The 8,287-nt window shown below is 49.8% G+C and overlaps 1 long non-coding RNA gene across 1 annotated transcript; it reads left to right on the top strand.

The window, feature by feature from the left end:
• The first annotated feature begins 1,699 nt into the window (after positions 1–1,699).
• LOC147649458 (uncharacterized) lies at positions 1,700–7,835 on the top strand. Its single transcript, XR_015278862.1, has 3 exons — positions 1,700–2,088; positions 3,393–3,469; positions 3,887–7,835. It is a non-coding gene; the product is annotated as an uncharacterized LOC147649458 (long non-coding RNA).
• Positions 7,836–8,287: the final 452 nt, after the last annotated feature.

The raw sequence follows: 8,287 nt of genomic DNA, 5'->3' as shown, positions 1-8,287 counted from the left end.
CACATCCCGGGATAAATAAATCCCTGCCTTCACACATCCCGGGATAAATAAATCCCTGCCCTCACACATCCCGGGATAAATCCCTGCCCTCACACATCCCGGGATAAATCAATCCCTGCCCTCACACATCCCGGGATAAATAAATCCCTGCCCTCACACATCCCGGGTTAAATCCCTGCCCTCACACATCCCGGGTTAAATCCCTGCCCTCACACATCCCGGGTTAAATCCCTGCCCTCACACATCCCGGGATAAATCCCTGCCCTCACACATCCCGGGTTAAATCCCTGCCCTCACACATCCCAGGATAAATCCCTGCCCTCACACATCCCGGGATAAATCAATCCCTGCCCTCACACATCCCGGGATAAATCCCTGCCCTCACACATCCCGGGATAAATAAATCCCTGCCCTCACACATCCCGGGATAAATCCCTGCCCTCACACATCCCGGGATAAATAAATCCCTGCCCTCACACATCCCGGGATAAATCCCTGCCCTCACACATCCCGGGTTAAATCCCTGCCCTCACACATCCCGGGATAAATCCCTGCCCTCACACATCCCGGGATAAATAAATCCCTGCCCTCACACATCCCGGGTTAAATCCCTGCCCTCACACATCCCGGGATAAATCAATCCCTGCCCTCACACATCCCGGGATAAATCCCTGCCCTCACACATCCCGGGATAAATCCCTGCCCTCACACATCCCGGGATAAATAAATCCCTGCCCTCACACATCCCGGGATAAATCAATCCCTGCCCTCACACATCCCGGGATAAATCCCTGCCCTCACACATCCCGGGATAAATCCCTGCCCTCACACATCCCGGGTTAAATCCCTGCCCTCACACATCCCGGGTTAAATCCCTGCCCTCACACATCCCGGGTTAAATCCCTGCCCTCACACATCCCGGGATAAATCCCTGCCCTCACACATCCCGGGTTAAATCCCTGCCCTCACACATCCCGGGATAAATCCCTGCCCTCACACATCCCGGGATAAATCCCTGCCCTCAAACATCCCGGGTTAAATCCCTGCCCTCACACATCCCGGGATAAATCAATCCCTGCCCTCACACATCCCGGGATAAATCCCTGCCCTCACACATCCCGGGATAAATCCCTGCCCTCACACATCCCGGGATAAATCAATCCCTGCCCTCACACATCCCGGGATAAATCCCTGCCCTCACACATCCCGGGATAAATAAATCCCTGCCCTCACACATCCCGGGATAAATCCCTGCCCTCACACATCCCGGGATAAATAAATCCCTGCCCTCACACATCCCGGGATAAATCCCTGCCCTCACACATCCCGGGATAAATCCCTGCCCTCACACATCCCGGGATAAATCCCTGCCCTCACACATCCCGGGATAAATCCCTGCCCTCACACATCCCGGGATAAATAAATCCCTGCCCTCACACATCCCGGGATAAATAAATCCCTGCCCTCACACATCCCGGGATAAATAAATCCCTGCCCTCACACATCCCGGGATAAATCCCTGCCCTCACACATCCCGGGTTAAATCCCTGCCCTCACACATCCCGGGTTAAATCCCTGCCCTCACACATCCCGGGTTAAATCCCTGCCCTCACACATCCCGGGATAAATCCCTGCCCTCACACATCCCGGGATAAATCCCTGCCCTCACACATCCCGGGATAAATCCCTGCCCTCACACGCTGGCTCCGGGGGCTGCTCGGGCCGAGCACCCGGAGCTGCTGCGGGGAGCGGCGGGGCAGGGCTGGGGCTGCTCCCGGGGGTGATCCCTGCCTCACACGGATGGTGGGGAGGCCTCAGCCGCTGCTCCCAGGGGATCTGTCGGTTCCTGGGACACCCAGAGCGGTGGGAAGGGCCATGGCCAGGGATGATGCCAGCCTGGAAAAGTCTCTGCTAAAGCCAGGAGACACCGGCCCACAGAGCACAGGCACTGGCCGCGGGCCTGCAGGAGCCGTGCGAGTGCTCAAATCCCTTAAATCCCGCTGGCCACGGGCTCAGCACTCCCAGGAGTGGGAAGGCAGCTGCATGTAGGATCCTGTTTTCCCTGGAAAGTTTGGCATTCATTCACCTGTGAGCACAAAGGGTGCCCCTGCCCATCCAAACCAGCCCTGCATGTCAGCCAGCAGCTGCCAGGATGGCTCAGACTCCGGTGCTTGGGCAAGAAACAGGATTCAAACCCAGATTTAAACCACACCAATTAGTTAAAAAAACCATTGTTTCATCATTTGGTAGTAAAACAGTGACTTTAAAGCAGCAGCTGTTCATTTTGCAATTCTAGTGACGAGTATTTTCCATCTCTGCTGATGTTGGTGGAGTTATATCACCTGGAAATTTTCTCCCAGTGTGTGGAGCAGTGTAATTTACTGAAAAGTTTTAATCCTCCATTTACAGCCCCTCTGCTGTGAATCTGCGCTGAAATCAGGAAAGGCATCTGAAAAAAAAAAAAAAATAACCCATCAAAAAGCACCAAACCCAGAAAACCCTTTGTAAGCGGAAGGGAAGGAGATTTGAATCATCGAGTGCTGGAAAACTTCTCTCATCTATTTATTCCTGGGCCTGACATCTCTGAGAAAAAAAATACCCAAGCACTTTCCAAACTGCAAGAGGGGTCTGGAAAGGTTAATCCTGGCACAGTTTTACCATCAGCCATTCTGGAAGCTGTTTCCCCATGGAAAGTTATTCTGGCTTGGGCTGGGGTGAACCTGGGTGCTGCAGGGCAGGAGGAGGATTAGCCCCGAGCTGTGTTTGCTCCTAACTCCCGTTAATGCTGGGAGATGAGGATCCTGTGATAATTGCTGGCAACAGGGAAAGAGGAATATCCCGGTTACAGCTCCAGCCTTGGGGGGCAACTCCTGTTTCCCTAAAAAACATTGAGGGGGAAATGTCTTGTTCCCTAAAATCATTTGGGGGGGAATGTCCTGTTCCCTAAAAAACATTGAGAGGGAAATGCCCTGTTCCCTAAAATCACTGGGGGAGGAAATGCCCTGTTCCCTAAAAAACTTGAGGGGGAAATACTCCATTCCCTAAAAAGCGTTAAAACGTTGGCAGAAAACCATCAGTGAGCTTTTTTTCTGGCTTTGCACCTTCCAGAGGCTGCCAGGATTTTCCCAAGAGGATTTTCAGGAGTTTTGTCCCTATCCATGGGTTGGGGTTTGTGTGGTGGTGGCTTCACCAAAAGGTGGCACGGTGACCCGGAGCATTTTGGGGGAAATCGAGTGGTGTTTAAAGCCAGAGCTCAAGTTAGAAATGTCACTTAAAATCTGAGCTCTGTGCCATTTGAAATTGTTATTTTCTTTTTATAAAGGGTCCTTAGAGGTTTTGCTTCTTGGTATGAATAATCTGCTTTTTTGTTTCCTGGGAATTCACTTCAACAGCTCCTTGGAAAAGCCAAGTATTGCCTTCCAGCCTCCCAAAGAATCTGGATGCTGTAATTAAGGACACAGAAATTCAGGTGAAAGAGGAATGAACAAAAATATGGAAATTATTTTTCTGACTTTTTCAAAACCTCTTTCCCCTCTCTGGCACCTCTGCCTTCTTCAGCTCTTCCCTGTCCTCTCCTGGAGCAGTTGGTTGTCAGTGGGGTTCAAATTTCCATTGTCAAATTAAACTTTTCTTTTAGAACTAAAAAACTTTCAATTTAAAAAAATACTGGGAAAAGGTCTCAGTAAAAAATTAGAAATTTTTTTTCAAGTGGAACTTAATGCTAAAACCCAAAGTTGTGGACAGAGTCATTGACCCATTTCTGTGTAGTGATGATGTGGAATCATCTTCCACATTAAAATTAAAATATTAAAATATTAATATTAAAATTACTATTTAAAATATTTAAAATATTTCTTTAATATTTTGCTTTATTTTTAATTCCCAGAGCTGCTTTCCTTCAACCCAAAGACCCTTTGAGTAGTGTGAGCACTGAGGAGGCGAGATCCGCTCCTGAGCTTCTCCCCCACAGCAGCTGAGATAAGCTGAACTTCCCAGGGCAAACATCAAAGGCAGGGGCAGTCCTGGTGCTCCAAAGGGGGCTCACTTTGGGATTTCAGCATTTCAGGCAGTGAAATCATCCCAGTGAATCTCCAGTCTGAAGCAGAGAGGGTTCTGTGGCCCTTTGGAGATGGGAGCAGGGATCAAACACGTGGAGAGGGGAGAGGAGGAGAGATCCAATGCTGCTTTTGATCCCTCTCAGCGTTGCCCCAAGGCCCCCATGTGCCCAGCACCTGAGAAAGGCTATTTATAAACCTGCAGGAAGAACAGGGAGCCCATAAATCTTCTGGGCTTCCTTTTCTCTCTGGAGCAGGAGGAAAATTAAAACCACATGCTGGATTTCCCAGGAATGCTCCATCCTCCTGCCAGGGCCTGAAGGTGCCTGCAAGAACCTGATTGTCCTGACCTGGGGATACTCAATAAGTCACTAGGTGAAGCCACACAATGGACAAGAGGGAAGAAATTTTCCTGACATTTTGGGGTGGTTTCATGTAAAACCCCAAAGCTCCCAGGACATGAACTTTGCTACTGCTGATCTCCATCCCCACAGCTCCTTTGAGGACCAGATCCCCTCATCTTTCTGCCAAAGCCATTTTATTGGAAAGAGGAAAGCTGATCACTTTTAATGGGAAGCCAAAGCCTCCATTTTACCAGGGGAGAGTCACAGAAGTCCCTACAGGCTCCTGGAAGCTGCAGGGGAGAATCTCTGGTGCCTTATAAGGGGCTGAGCCCATGCTTCAGCCCAGCACCTCCACACTCAGCATAAATTTGGCTGCTGGACTCCAAATTCCCGGAGGAAAGGTGGATGCCATCAGGTGGATGCCATCAGGCTCAACCATGCACAGGAGTGATGATGCCTCACGGATGGACAAAGCCATCTTTGGGATCAAATGCCACCAAATGTGCCCCCATGGGTGACCTCCCGTGGGGGCCAGGAGCTCATCCTGACACCAGAACTCCTCGTGGGGGCTTTGGGGCAGCAGTGGGGGAGTGGGAGGGGAGGGGAGGCTGCTCCCTGTCGTGTTCCCGGGGTGAAAGGGGAGCAGGGCCCCTGACCCAAAAGGCCGCGGGAGGAGCGGCAGCAGATGGGAAACAGAAGCTCCCAGTGTGGCTGTGGCTGCAGGAAGTGACCCCGGGCACGAGGCATTGTCACCAACAGGACACTCACTGAGTGACTGGGGAGAGCAGCCTGGGGCAGCAGCTGCTAAAAATACAGAGAGGGACAAAAACTGGCTCCTCCTGTCCCTGCAAAAATTGGGAATTTGCTGCACTGTTTGCATGGCCATGAAAAAGCTGTTCCCACTTTTGTAGGTATTTTTTTCCCTATCCTTCCATCCTTTCCACCGGTGTTGTTCAGCTCTGAACCCTGCAGCTAAAATGAAGAACAAGGGGATCCCTTCTGCCAAAAAAAACCAACAAAAAAAAACCCCAAGCCATTCTTGATATCATTTTTAAGGTGGGGAAACTGAGGCACAGAGCAGGGGTGGATTTTGCCTTCCCTTTCATGTCCTGGGAATTTCATGCAAGTTTTCACACGACCCTGGCCAAAATCAAAGCTGCTGCCCATGGACACGTGGGATGCTCTCCACATGGAGTAAAGCTGCCCCACTCACTTTGCATCCACTGAAGCAAAAATAAATCAAACAAACCAAGTCAAAAACTCCCTCCTAAAGCCCCAGTTCTCACGGCTGGCAGTGACCAGAGCTTCCCTGCTGTGCTTTCCTTGGAAAAACTTGGGATTTTTTATCCATGTAGGATAATTGGGGTAGAAAAAGGGCTTATTCCAAAGCTATAAGGAGAGAGAGGTGCCAGAGAAAGGAATTCAAGGTAGTGAGAGGGAGGTGCTTGGCTGCACATCTGGGATCAAACCTGTGAAAATCAGTGAGAATCTGAGAAAACCACATTTTTGGGATGGAGCTGGGCATAAAACTGGGAAAAGCAGAAGACAAAAAGAGGAAAAAAATATTAAATCTCCTCTAGCACCATCCAAGTGTTTCTTAAAGCCCCAGACCAGGTTGCACACGTGGGACAACAGCCATAATTCAGGACATTGGGATTGGGAGCATTGGGAAAAGCAGCAGCTGAAGTTTCCACAAAGGTCCCACAGCACCTGTGGAATATTTTCTCTGCTGCCTGCCCCTAATTGCATCCATCTGGGATGGAGGATCTCTTTCAACGCCTCCATGCGTGGGCAGAAACTGTTGGGTTTTGCCCCATTTTTGCTCTCAGATCCCAGACAAACACGGCCTGGTCCCTGGAGAGGATCTGGGGTGCTGGGATAGGGCAAACACACGAGGTTGTGCTCTCAGGGCAACTTTAAGAATGAAGTTCTGATTAAACAGACAATTTTCAGCCTCTTTTTGTCATATTCTTGGGAAATAAAGGGTGATGGAAAAGGTAAAAAAGAGGGGCATCCCTCTTGCCTTTTTCCCTGGGGGCATCACTGGGAATTCAGGCTTTGTGTTCCTCAGTTTCCCTGTTTATCTTTGGGACATGTTTAAACTTGCTGCCCAGATAAGCTTAACAAAAATTCCAATGCTTAAAGTGACATTTCCATGTGCCACCGCCACATGTGATGTCCCAGCAGCAGAAATGTAAAGGAAAAGGGAAAATCCCCCCACTCCACATGGAAAACTTTACGGGAGGGAAAAATCCTCCAGGAGGAGGAACCAGGGCGTTTGGAGCTGGTTGGAGCTCAGCATCCCCCAGGGATCAGCCTGAGGCTGCAGCAGGGGCTGGGATTGTCATCACATTATTAAACAGTTCTATAAAACATCCAAGTTTTCTTCTGGTGGGAAAAAGCTGCAGGAGGGAGGATGGGGGAGCAGGGTGGATTTTTTCCCTGATTGCAATTTTCTTTGTTTGGATGTCAAACTCTGATGCTCCAAAACATCCCAGTGACTCCAAATTATTCTTGACAAATCCTTTCATGTTTTGGCATCATCCAATAAAATTCTGGAGAGATTTTTCTCCCCATCATATTCCAACCAATTTCTAGAGTGTGGGGAGAGGAGATAATTAAGTGAAGCCTCATTAAGTGTTTTGAGAATCCTTCTCTCCAAAGTTTTCCTGTTATCCCTGCACTTGCAGCAGTCTTGACCTGAGCTCATCCCACCTGACACAGCTGGAGAAGTGGGAAAAATCCTAAAAAATCCACCTGTGAGGTGCCCAGGGATGGAGAAGGGTCAGAAGCAAGGACTTGGACCCAATCCTGTCACCCTGGGTGACATCTCTGCTTCTCCTGACCAAAGGGTTGGGATGAGATGTTTATTGTCAAACAGCAGCACCTGAAATCACAGAATCAGGGAATTACTTTGCTTGGAAAAGACCTCTAAGGCCATCAAGTCCAACCATAAATCCCAGTGGGACTCACTGAGGTCTTGTAGGATGGTGTGGCTCTGACACCGCCATTTGATCCCCAGGTCATGAAACCCCTCCTCAGCTGGATCAGAAGAGGCTTTTCGTGGAATCCTGGAATTCCAGAATTATTTGGGTTGGAAGGAACCTTAAAGCTTCTCCAGTCCCACCCCCTACCATGGGCAGGGACACCTTCCCCTATCCCAGATTGCTCAAGCCCTGTCCAACCTGGCCTTTTCTCTTCCCCATGCTCCTTCCTCCCTGCTCCCACCATCCCAGCTGAACTTTGTGCAGGGAGTGGGAAGGAGAATCCAGGGAGGTGGAAAAGGGTGGGAGAGGAGGAAGAGGAGGGAGTTTCAGACCCAACAGCTTACTGAGGATTTTGCTGTTGCTGTTTTTATTTTTACTCCCTTTATGTTTTTCCAATTTTGAAATTCCACTTAATTAAAAAAAAAATAAAAAATAAAAAATAAAAAAAGAAAGTCAAAGCCCTGCCTGGAATTTCTTTTGCTGCCCATTCTCAGCCTGTGAATTTCCCAACGCCTCGGCAGGGGCCGTATGGACTCAGTGGGCCCAAAGCCAGCTCTGGTTTCTATTACAGTGATTAATGTCAGGGACCACGCTCAGATCCCAGGCCTTCCACGCTGCTCAGGGATTTGGGGAATTTTGGTACCAGCTCTGGTGAGCCCCTTCATTCCTGAGGGGCAGCCAGGGTCACGTTTCCAGCAGGAGTTTGGAACTCGTTCTCCAGGAGGATGGGAGCAGGGCAGGGCACCCCTGGAGCTGCTGGGGTCCCCCTGTTTCCCTGCTCTCTGCTGAGGATTTCTCCATGGTCAGACCCCAGTTTTCCCTGCTCTCTGCTGAGGATTTCTCCGTGGTCAGATCCCAGCTTTCCCTGCTCTCTGCTGAGGATTTCTCCATGGTCAGACCC

This window comes from Cyanistes caeruleus, chromosome 23 (assembly GCF_971803275.1).
Source record: "Cyanistes caeruleus chromosome 23, bCyaCae1.hap1.1, whole genome shotgun sequence".
Classification (NCBI taxonomy): Eukaryota; Metazoa; Chordata; class Aves; order Passeriformes; family Paridae; genus Cyanistes; species Cyanistes caeruleus.
Note: the sequence above shows the minus strand (reverse complement) of the source record. Positions and strands in the feature narration are given on the sequence as shown.